The sequence below is a fragment of the Microcaecilia unicolor genome, chromosome 13 (assembly GCF_901765095.1).
Source record: "Microcaecilia unicolor chromosome 13, aMicUni1.1, whole genome shotgun sequence".
Taxonomy (NCBI): Eukaryota; Metazoa; Chordata; class Amphibia; order Gymnophiona; family Siphonopidae; genus Microcaecilia; species Microcaecilia unicolor.
The window spans coordinates 61,642,694-61,655,314 of NC_044043.1; positions in this window are offsets into that span (position 1 = coordinate 61,642,694).

Sequence of the window (12,621 nt, forward strand, 5' to 3'; positions counted from 1 at the left end):
AGTGCGATATTGTGGTCCATAGTGTCAAAAGCTGCTGAGAAATCCAGCAATACCAACACTGTCATGCTTTCTGTGAAGATCATTTAGCAAGGATACAAGCACCATCTCCATTCCAAAACTGCATCTGAATCAAAGTTGACATAAATCTAACCAGTTTCTCTCTTCTAGCTAATCACTGAGCTAAATGTAGACTGTTCTATATGTTTTCCTAGACATGGGATGTAGACTGTGGTTGGTAACTTTCAAGCTTGTCTTGGGCAAGGTATTTCTTCTATAGCCTAGGGCAGAGATGGCGAACCTATGGCACGCGTGCCAGAGAGGGCACGCAGAGCCCTCTCTGTTGGCACTTGCGCCGTTGCCTCAGCCAGAGTCGTACTGCTGCTATGAACTGCTGGCGCAATCGCGCTAGCAGTTCAAAGTTGTGTCGGAGCAGAGGAGAGACCCACCGGAAGTTCGTTTCCTCCTCCCTTCGAGTTCCAGGCCCCCTCCCTCCGAATTTTAAAAGTCATCTATTTTACCTCATCGGGGTTAGGGCGGCAGCATGCAGGCTCGGCTCGGTGCTTAGTTCAGTTTTCCCTTCTCTCTCTCTCTCAGCTCTGGTCCCGCCCTTGCGGAAACAGGAAATGAGGGCGGGACCAGAGCTGAGAGAGAGAGAGAAGGGAAAACTGACCTAAGCACCAAGCCTGCATGCTTTTTACTGCTGCTGTCACCCTAATCCCGCCAAGGTAAGATAGATAACTTTTAAAATTTGGAGGGAGGGGGCCTGGAACTTGAAGGGAGGGTGGGAGGGGGGACCCTGGAACTGGGAGGGAGGGGGGGTACTCTGGAACTGGGTTAAATTGCCCTATTGGCACTTTGCGATAAATAATTAGATTTTGAGTTGCTGTTTGGGCACTCGGTCTCTGAAAAGTTCGCCATCACTGGCCTAGGGAGCAGTACTGTCCATTAGAAAGGGAAGAGTTCACAATTTTTGTAGTCCTTTCTATGAGGCCCCTGCTTGCATCCACTTTATGTAATTACCCCAAAAATGTATTAAGTTAGTTCAATAAAAAAAGGTATCACCTTACTTTCCATTTTTTTTTTTATTAACCCTTAAAGAGGACCTGCATGACCTACTACACTACTTTTTACAAAATACCACCTGGAAGAAACTCTTCAGTTAGAAATAAACCCCATTAAATAAATAATCATGCATTAATTCATGATAGCATCTGTTGTTTCATTCTTGCACAAATTTAGTGTACGCTAAATAGATCATGCTAAAACAAAACATAACTGAACAAAATAAAAATGCACATCCTCAGTGAAGAGCTGACAGAAGAAAGAGCCGGCATATCAGTAAACATAGGTAGAAAAGGCAGGCACACTTCTGCCTCAGAGCGATCTATCTGCCAAGCTCTGCCTTTAGCATGGATTGCTGCTCCCAGAAAAGTCTGTCTGTAACAAAGGAAATTTCAATGAGCCTTTTCCATCCATGCTGAGCAAGTCTGTTTTTATTAGGCTGTTGCATAAAATGATGCAAAATACCATTTAGTTAAGGTTCTTCAGACAAATCTGATTCTTCTTTCATCCAGAATCATTTCCTAAGGACTGCAAGATTGTTATTTAAAGGCAGTATATTGCCTTAAGAGGTTGGAAATAGCCATTTTCTTAATCAGTAAGGGGAAAAAAACACAAGCTTTGATTAAAAATTGTAATATCTGGAGTAACTGTACCATGGAATTTAATTTGTAAGGTACAGCAGATTAAAGATAAAAGAATTGAATATTTTATATGATTTACATTGAGAAAGCTGGCACTATATTGGGAAATTGTGCATATAAGGCACTTGAAGCAATTCTCCTACTCTACTTGATGCTGGGAAGGCCTTTGTGGGGAAACTGGTCCCCATTCTGAACCCTGTACATTGAAAAGAAATGCAGAGATGTTAGAAAAATAACCTTGAGGAACAGATAAAATGACTTATGAAGAAAGGCTGAAGAAGAATTAACTTACACAAGATGGGTCAAGATTAGTAGTATAACTGGGTCTAAAAAAATGTTTGGGCAATGTTCTGGACAGCAGATCCACTAGCAACCATTAGTCAGGTAGACTTGAAAATAGCCACTTTTAGGAATAAGCAATATGAAATGTATCTCCCCATTAGGATACTATCCAGCTTATAATTGAAAGGCAAAAACGCCTATATTGCGACCTAAATCGGGAGATAGGCGTTTATCTCCCAAAAACGAATAACGCGGTATAATCGAAAGCCGAACTTGGACATTTTCAACTGCACTCCATCGCGGAAGCGTACAAAGTTGATGGGGGCATGTCGAAGCCGTGGTGAAGGCGGAACTGGGGCGTGGTTATCGGCTGATCAGAGATGGGCGCCTTTCGCCAATAATAGAAAAAAATATGCGTTTTTAGCGAGAATTTAGGGCACTTTTCCTGGACCCTGTTTGTCCACGAATAAGGCCCCAAAAAGTGCCCTAAATGACCAGATAACCACTGGAGGGAATCGGGGATGACCTCCCCTGACTCCCCCAGTGGTCACTAACCCCCTCCCACCACAAAATATGCCGTTTCACAACTGTTTATTTTCACCCTCAAATGTCATACCCACCTCCCTGGCAGCAGTATGCAGGTCACTGGAGCAGTTATTAGGGGGTGCAGTGGACTTCAGGCAGGTGGACCCAGGCCCATCCCCCCTCACCTGTTACAATTGTGCTGCTTAATGCTTAGTCGTCCAACCCCCCCAAACCCACTGTACCCACATGTAGGTGCCCCCCTTCACCCCTTAGGGCTATAGTAATGGTGTAGACTTGTGGGCAGTGGGTTTTGAGGGGGATTTGGGGGGCTCAACACACAAGGGAAGGGTGCTATGCACCTGGGAGCTCTTTTACCTTTTTTTTTGTTTTTGTAAAAGTGCCCCCTAGGGTGCCCGGTTGATGTCCTGGCATGTGAGGGGGGACAGTGCACTACGAATCCTGGCCCCTCCCACGAACAAATGCCTTGGATTTATTCGTTTTTGAGCTGGGCGCTTTCATTTTCCATTATCACTGAAAAACAAAAACGCCCAGCTCACAAATTGTCGAATAAAACATGGACGTCTATTTTTTTCGAAAATACGGTTCGGTCCGCCCCTTCACGGACCCGTTCTCGGAGATAAACGTCCATGGAGATAGACGTTTTCGTTCAATTATGCCCCTCAATGGCTACTTTCAAGTGACCTGGATTGACCAGTCTTTCCATCAAAGTATGTACAATAAAAGCTCTCTTATTGGTATCTGACTGATTTATATGAAATAGGAACAATGTTAGATGGCTATATTAAAGCTCTTATTGTTTTGTCTTTTTGTTTACTTTTGTGTTACAATTTGTTTTATCCTTATATATGTTTATTCTGTAATCCGCCAAGAATTTTAGATTGAGTGGAATACACATACACATTTTTTTAATAAATAAATGCTGGGCTTGATGGACCATTGGTCTGACCCAATGTGGCATCTTTCAGATAAATAAAAGGTCACAAAGATGAAGCTGATCAATTTTTCATCTTCACTGGGAAAAGGACAAGAAGTAATGAACTTACACAGCAGCTCATGTAGGTTCAACCAATACAAATCTGCCCAAAGAAAGTTGCTGCCCGGAGATGGGAAGGCGGTAGAACGAGAGGACATGAAATGAGATTGAAGGGGGGCAGACTCAAGAAAAATATCAGGAAGTATTTTTTCACGGAAAGAGTAGTGGATGCTTGGAGAACTCTTTTATTTATAGAGACGGAAATCAATAGACAACCGTACATTAAAAATACATAAATACAAATCAGCCCACTATATACATATTCACAAGTCCCCCCCCCCTACCCAGGAACCCTAATAAAACCAATACCCATCTGAAACCAAAAAATCATGACAGTTTTAACTTAACATGCTTCCACCAAATAAAAAATTTACCAATCCCTACCTCCGCCCTTTCCCACCGTGCTACCTCCTGGACCGCCCTTACTATATCCCAACTGACCCCCTCAACAGACCTGTACTCCTGACGCAGGGAAACCCCGCAGCGCGCCATCCAAAGACAGAACCTGACAATGACAGAGATCAGAAACCCCGTTACCGGCTCCAGCTGCCCTTTCCCCTGCTGTCTCCCATAAACCCAATCCGCGTAGGTGTAAGATCGAAAACTAGGAATTTGTAACAGAGAAGCCACTCTGTCACACACCTGAATGGAAAAAGGGCATTCCTTTAAAAAATGGTTCATGGTTTCTACCTTTCCAACACATTCCCCCCTCGGACAGTCACGGTCCTTCATGTTCCTGTCCTTCAGATTTCCCCTTACATATAGCTTTCCATGCAAGGACAGCCAAGCAATGTCCCTGTACTTGTGTGGGATCCTTTCTGATGACACTAACCGCAAACCCCGCTCCAATACCGACCCAGGAGCATCCCTAAGTACCAGTGGAGAAGAAAATCTCTGAGTGCGCACCCTTTCCACCCAATCCTCCCTCCTCCCTTCCTTTATTTCCTCTACCATAACACCCCACAACCGTACTAACTTGACCAGGGTCCGATAATACCCTACCCCCTCCGGAAAGCCTTTCCTCAAAACCCTCACCCTCCCCCCTCCCAGCCAGGGGACCCAATATTCCTTCCACCACTGAATAACACTCTCTGCCCACCCCGGGGGTTCTTGATCTACTGCCCGACCCAAATTAAATTGAAGAAACAAAGAACTGAAAACTAACACTGGGTTAACCATACCTACCCCTCCCTCATTCCTTGGCAAGTATGTGATGTTTCTTTTGACTGGATTCATCCGGTTACCCCATAGCATTTGAAAAAACACACTGTAAAGTGCCGTGTAACAACGCTCTGGTAACAGACAGATGTAACTTAAAAATAAAAACATTGGCACTACATGGGATTTGATCAAACGAACCCGATCTGCCATCGACATCCTCCAGCCCTTCCACCTCTCTACCTTTGCCCTTGCCTCTTCAATCTTCTGATTCCAATTAATCAATCCATAGTCCCCTGCCTCAAACTGTATCCCCAGAACCCTTATCCTCTCTGTAGCCTGTGGGAACCCACCCTCCAATTCAAACCTTGCCCCTGCCGGTCCCACCCATAAGCTTTTACATTTCTGATAATTCACCCGCGATCCTGACGCCTGCGAATACCTTGAAATCATCCCTTGCAATTTCCTGCCTTCTGTCTTATCTGCTACCCAGACCGTAATATCGTCCGCATAGGCCACCACCCGTAGTTGCTTCCCCTTGCTCACCTCCACCCCTTGCAATCCCTCTTCACCACTCAACTCCAAACGCCGCACAAATGGGTCAATGGCGAAGGTATACAGCAGAGAGCTCAAGGGACACCCTTGTCGCACTCCTGCCGTAATCCCAAAATCCTTCCCCTTCCAGCCATTCACCAATGGAAAACACCGCACATTGGTATACAATAACCGAAGCTGTTCTACCCATAACCTTGGAAACCCATAATGAATTAACACCTCCCATAAAAAATCCCACTGTACCCTATCGAAGGCTTTGTCCTGGTCCAGGGCTACCAGTAACCGCCCTTTCTGATCCTCCCGACTGCGCTCCAGACCCTCCCGTACCCATGCCACTGCCTCCAACACCCCCCTGCCCGGAACCCCACAACCTTGTGAGATCGCCAGCACCCCCCCAGATACCTGTCTCATCCGTGCTAAGAGCATATGCGCAAAGACCTTCCGGTCGCTATTTAACAATGCTATAGGCCGCCAATTAGCCATAAGCCGAGAATCTTTGCCTTTACTAAGGAGAACCAGTGCTGACTCTGAAAAAGACTTTGGCAAGGAACCCGTCCTCCGTGCCACCTCCCAGACCTCCAACAAAATCGGAGCCAGCTGGTGTTTGAATGCCTGATAAAACTCCGCTGGGAGCCCATCAGGTCCCGGCGAGGTCCTGCTCCGCAAGGCCCCGATGGCCTCCTCCACTTCCTTCAACGTCCAGGGCTGTTCCAGAACCTGGAGATGAGGCCCCCAGTTTCCCACCCCCGGGGTCCCTTCTACATACTTCTTCATGACTTCCTTGTCCAAATTCTGATCAGAAAAAAACTGCTCAAAATGATCCCCCACCACCCCCAGGATCCCTTCCCTTGAATCTCTGATGACCCCCCTTTCATCCCTTAACCCCTCTATTATCCTATGTTCCCTTCTCTCCTTGCAGCATACGAAAGGATCTGGGCTCAACAGTTTCCCAAAATCCCTTTCGTACACCAAAGAGGCATACCTGTTATATTGCACCTTCTCCATTTCTGACTGCACCACCTCTATATCCTCCCTCCTCCCCCCTCTAGAAATTAAATTATCTCTCCTCTTCTTTAATGCCATCCCTAGCCGGGTTACCTCCCGTCCCTCCCGTCTCGCCTGACGTATGAAAAAGACCTTCGTGCGCCGTTTCACTTCCTCCCACCAATCCCCTGGAGATGAAAAAATACCCTGTAAAGACGATTGATCTATCAGAAACTCCAAAATTCCCTCTGTACCGGCCCCTCCCTTAGCCATTTTAAATTTAGTCTCCACATACCCCTTCCTGACCTGTGAATTCCCGCACCTCCTAACTTAATTAACACCAACTTGTGATCTGAAAAATCCACCTCCACCAGTCTAGGCCCCTGCCCACATGCCCCTCCCCGAACCAAAAACCTATCTATCCTACTTCTACAACTACCCCTGGAAAACGTAAAACCCTCCCTTCCTGCAAAATGTTCCAAAAACACGTCCACCAACCCTGCTCCCTTCATGATCCCTGCCAACCTCACCCCATCATAACGCACCTGTGCTGACCTACCCCCACTATCTTCTTTCCTCAGGATCGTATTAAAATCCCCTCCCCACACCAACTGACGGGACGTATACAGATATGGCCTGATTTTCCCGAACAACAGTGACCTCCCCCTCTTACTCTGGGGCCCATAGATATTAATAATTCTTAAAGCCACCCCGTGCAATAACACATCCACCACCAAACACCTCCCTACCCCTAACTCCACCACCCGTTGAATTACCACCTTATGTGTCTTGAACAAAATACCTACCCCCCCATACCTTTCCCCTGCCAGCCCCCAAACTGAAGGACCCCATCTCCATGCCTGTTTCGCCCGCCTGACAGCATCCAATGTTTGCAATCTCGTCTCCTGAATCAAGAAACAATCTGCCTGTATAGCAGAGAGGCCATCGAAGGCCACACATCTCGCCCTCTGGGAGGAGACACTAGCCACATTAAGCGTGGCAAAGAATAACAGCACTCCCGCCATCACCTCTATCTAGAGAAACGCCTCCCCTGCACAAACTTCTCCTTCTTCCCTTCCTTCTGCTCTAACCCGCCACCTAAATCCTGTACCTTACCATCCCCCACATCTTCCTCCTCCGCCCAGTCCCTCACTCCAAATTCAAAAATCCTCTCTTTCCTTCCCCCCTCCCCCCTTATTTTCTTCCTCCCCTTCTTCTTCTTCTCCTCACCTACAACCCCTCCTCCCCCTAAGGCACAACCATCTCCCCGCTCCCCCTCCTCCCCACCCTCCTCCCCCTCTCTTTCGTCCTCCGACCCTTCCCCCCCCTTATCTACTGCTTGAAAAACACTATTTCTTCCAGATTTCCTCTTCCCCCCTTCTCCCCTTCCTATACCCCCTTCCCCCCTCCCCCCTCCCTCCTCCACACTCTCAACTTCCATATCCCCCCCCTCTTCCAAGCAACCCTCCTCCATCCTAACCTTTCCCCCCTTCTTCCTACCCCTCACCTTTCCCCCTCCCTCCCTCACTGCCTCCTGCCTGCTTCCTTCCCCCTCCTGCCATCCTCTATTATCCCCTCTTCCCTCCTCTACTATCTCTTCCTCCCTTCCTTCTACTTCCAAACCCCCAAATTTATTCCCAACCTCTATCCCTTGCTCTAACCCCCTCCCAGCAGCTACCCGCATCCCCATCCCCCTTCCCTTTCCCTTTTGTTTCTTTGAGACCCGTAACCATCCTTCGTCCTCACCCTCCTGCCTCTGAGCTCCCCCCCGTTTCTCCCCCCCCTGACTTGTCAACTCTTCCTCCACACCATCCGTACCCTGGACCCCTGTCCCCTGTCCCTCCTCTCCCCTCCCCCCCTCCTGCATTTGACTATCCCTTCCCGTGCCATCCTCTCCCCCATTATGAGAAGCCTGCGGACAATCTCTAAATGCGTGCCCCAGACCCCCACAAAGATTGCATCTAACGGAGGTACAATCCTCCGTGGAATGCTCCTTGGCCCCACATTTTGCACACTGCATTACTGGGCAGGACATGCTAAAGTGCCGAAAGGACCCACACTTAAAACACTGCCTCGGCTGTCCTTTATAGAAGCACAAAATTCTGTCCCTCCCTATGAACGCCGCTGAGGGAATGTGCTGTATCACCTGGTCCACTTGATTTAATTTAACCAAAGCCCCCCATCCACCTGCCCATACCCTACTGGGGTCCGGGAGTTTAGTCAACGGAGTTCTCAACTCTGCATACCTCTGTAACCAGAAAGCCAGGTCTGCCCCTGAAATGGACTCGTTCCGCACCAACAGAGTCACCTGCACCAGGTCAGGTCTGCTGATCGGGACCACTTTATAATTTTTCCACTCCCCTCTCCCCCTTACCCCTTCATACCTCTCCCAGAAGACCTCCATTCCTCTCTGTGTCAAGAAACTGACATCGTACTCCGGGATGTTCACCGGATGTATGCATGCATAAAGGTCCTCTGGGATAAACCCTAGCCCCAAAACCAACCTCAATACTGTGTCCCTGGAAGGCATCCCCCCCTCCCCCACCCATCTAACTTGTACCACATTCCGCCTCCTGGGTACTTGCCCACGACCTCTCCCCTCTTCCCCAAAACCTGCCCCCGCCCTACCACCCCATGGAAACCCTCCCCCCTCTCTTCTCCCCCCACTACCTACTACAGCAGCAAAGGACTTAGCCCCCTGCTCCCACCGCCCTCTCCCACCTTTCCCTGAACTCAGTGCATCCTGCCCATCTCGTACCGTCCCCCCCTCCGATTGCCCCCCTGCTATCCCTTCACTTGCCTCACCCTCCCCCCCCTGCCGTGCCGTGCCCCCTCCCCCTTGATCCCCACCTCCCTTTTCCCCAACAGACAAATGTATCAATTCAGAAAATACCCCTTCACCCCCCTCCCCCCTCTTATCAATACACATATTTATCACATCAGATATGCCCCCCTCCTTCAAACATTCTCTATCCATAGCAACCCTCCCCCCCAAGTCCAAACTCAATCCCCCTACAGAGCTGTCCTTATCCTGCAGCAAAACCCCACAGGCCTGGGCTGAAGATCTGGTGTTTAGAGCATCTTCTGACCCCTGCTGGCTGTCTGTATGCTGTCCTCTCCACACAGGCAGGTCTTGCAGGAGACTGGTAGTTGGTTTCACCTCAGGCTTTCCCCCTTCTCCCTCCTGATTGGATGGGAACTCCTGTCCATCCAACCCTCTGGGGCGTAGCTCCTCAGAACCTGGCTGCACAGCAAGCTGAACACCTGACTGAGAAAAATCGGTTGCTGCAATCAGAGAGCCAACTGGCTGCACCTGAGCCAGCCTTCCAGAGTACTGCAGTCCTCCTGCCATCTCTGCACAAGCTGTATCCACTCCTTTAACATGTAAACTGCTTTCCTCCTTACTGGATGTTTCTACTAACACCTGTTTGGAAAGCAGACTGCCTCCCAAGTCTCCTTTCTCAGTTTCTACAATGTGCAACAGTTTAGGAATCTGTCTTGTTTCAGATTCTTGTCCCTTAGGTGGTATCACAGGTTCTGAAAAGACACCAGAACCAAGTCCAACCACCTCCTGTCTGGAGCCTTTTTCCACAGTGAGTACATCTGGCTGGCTTGCCAAAGCCTTCATAAAAGTTAAAGTAGCTTGATTATCAGACCCTGACAAGTCCTCTGTTACAGGCTGACGTTTAAACATACAAGCAGAGCCAGACTCTGCCTTTTCTCCTGCTTTCATAGACACTGTAGCCTCTTTCTGGCACACTTCTCTCTCTGGACACAAATGTTCAGAAGCAGAGGCCATTCTTTCCTGATTCAAATAAAGCTCCCTCAAGGGATTATCACTGCCCTTTTTTAAGGAGCCCAACAGCTTCTCTTTCTGCTGGAGCTGTTTTACCAGTCGGACTTCCTCCTTCTTGTAAGCCTTCCTGTGTTCAGCTGGGGCTAACTTGCTCAAAGCCTTAGCCATTTTTTGCTTCTTCCCCAGCTCTGCACACTCCTTTTCCAGGGCCTTGATTTTTCTGACCCTCTCTACCACGCCTTTAGCCGTGTCTTCTGGATCACAGCTTTCTAACTGGACCTCCTCTTCTTCCTCCTCCTCTGACCAGCCATCCTCGCTCTCTACCTGATCAGGAACAGGCAGAGGCTCCTGGCTCACCTCCATTCTCTCCTCTCCAACCATCCCCTTAGAGAGTTCTTCAGGGGTCTTTACCAACTTCCTCCCCTCTCCACATTCTTCACGCTCACCTTCCATGAGCAGCTGAGTCGTGGAGGGGGTAACGATCCGGCTTCCACCCCTGGACTTCTGCACTCTGCGGTCCACAGGACTCCTTTCCCTCCTCTCTGGGGCTGATCCAAAAAGAGAGCTACTCCTCCGGGCCTTCTGGTCCCTGGCCCCAGTAGGCCCCATGGCCTGGGACCTTCCTGAGGACTTCTCCCCAGGGACCCTCCTCATTGCTGGGGAAGGAGCTAGGCCCCGCTCCCCTCCCTCCTGGTACTGGCAGAGCCTCCGGCAGCACTTCCTCCTCTGTCAAGGACTAGCCAACAACTGAGCTGGAATGCCCTCCTGCGGGAGGTGGTGGAGATGAAAACAGTAACGGAATTCAAACATTCATGGGATAAACATAAAGGAATCCAGTTCAGAAGAAATGGATCCTAAGGAGCTTAGCCGAGATTGGGTGGCAGAGCCGGTGGCAGGAGGCAGGGATGTTGCTGGGCAGACTTATACGGTCTGTGTCAGAGCCGGTGGTGGGAGGCGGGACTGGTGGTGGGGAGGCGGGGATAGTGCTGGGTAGACTTATACGGTCTGTGCCCCGAAAAGGACAGGTACAAATCAAGGTAAGGTATACACAAAAAGTAGCACATATGTGTTTATCTTGTTGGGCAGACTGGATGAACCGTGCAGGTCTTTTTCTGCCATCATCTACTATGTTACTATGTGTCAAGAACGTACACATGCCACAAAGTTATTCAAAGTTGTTAAATCGTAAGAGGATTGTGAAAAATTACAAGAGGATCTTACAAGACTGGGAAACTGGGCATCCGAATGGCAGGTGACGTTTAATGTGAGCAAGTGTAAAGTGATGCATGTGGGAAAGAGAAACCCAAACTATAGCTATGTAATGCAAAGTTCCATATTAGGAGTCCCTGACCAGGAAAGGGATCTAGGCGTCATTGTTGATGATACGTTGAAATCGTGTGCTCAGTGTGTGGCAGCGGAAAGAAAGCAAATAAAATGTTAGGTATTAGGAAAGGAATGGAAAACAAAAATTAGAACGTTATAATGCCTTTGTATCACTCCATGGTGCGACCGCACCTCGAATATTGTGTTCAATTCTGATCACCGCATCTCTAAAAAGACATAGTGGAATTAGAAAAGGTACAGTGAAGGGCGACGAAAATGAAAAAGGGGATGGGACGACTTCCCTATGAGCAAAGGCTAAAGTAGCTAGGGCTCTTTAGCTTGGAGAAAAGATGGCTAAGAGATATAATTGAGGTCTATAAAGTAATGAGTGAAGTGGAACCGGTAGACGTGAATCGATTTGTTTACTCTTTTCAAAAATACTAGGACTAGGAGGAACGCAATGAAGCTACAAAGTAGTAATTTTAAAACAAATCAGAAAAAATATTTCTTCATTCAACATGTAATTAAACTCTGGAATTCGTTGCCAGAGAATGTAGTAAAAGCCGTTAGCTTAACAGGATTTAAAAAAGGTTTGGATGACTTCCTACAGAAAAAGTCCATAGACCATTATTAAAATGGACTTGGAGAAATCTACTGCTTATTTCTAGAATAAGCAGCATATAATGTATTGTACTGTTTTGGGATCTTGCCAGATACTTGTGACTTGGATTGGCCACTGTTGGAAACAGGATGCTGGGCTTGATGGACTTCAGTCTGTCCCAGTATGGCAATACTTATGTATTTATGTACTTAGGAGAAAATATTTTTTCATTCAAAGTATATAGTTAAGCTCTGGAATTTGTAGCAAGAGGATGTGGTAACAGTGGTTAGCTTATTTGTGTTTAAGAAAGGTTTGGACAAGTTCTTGGAGGAAAAGTCCATTGTCTGTTAATTGAGATAGGCATGGGGGAAGCCACTGCTTGCCCTAGGATTGGTAGCATAGAATGTTGGGTATTTGGGTTTCTGCCAGGTACTTGTGACATGAATTAGCCATTGTTGGAAGCAGGATACTGGGCTAGATGGACCATTGGTCTGACCCAGTATGTCTATTCTTATGTTCTTACGCTGGGCCTCTGTGAATGTCATCCTTTATTTATTCTATATAAAATGCCTAAATCTAGGCGCGGCTTATAGAATATGCTTAGGTGGAAATGTTTTCCGCGCAGATTTAGGCGCCATAT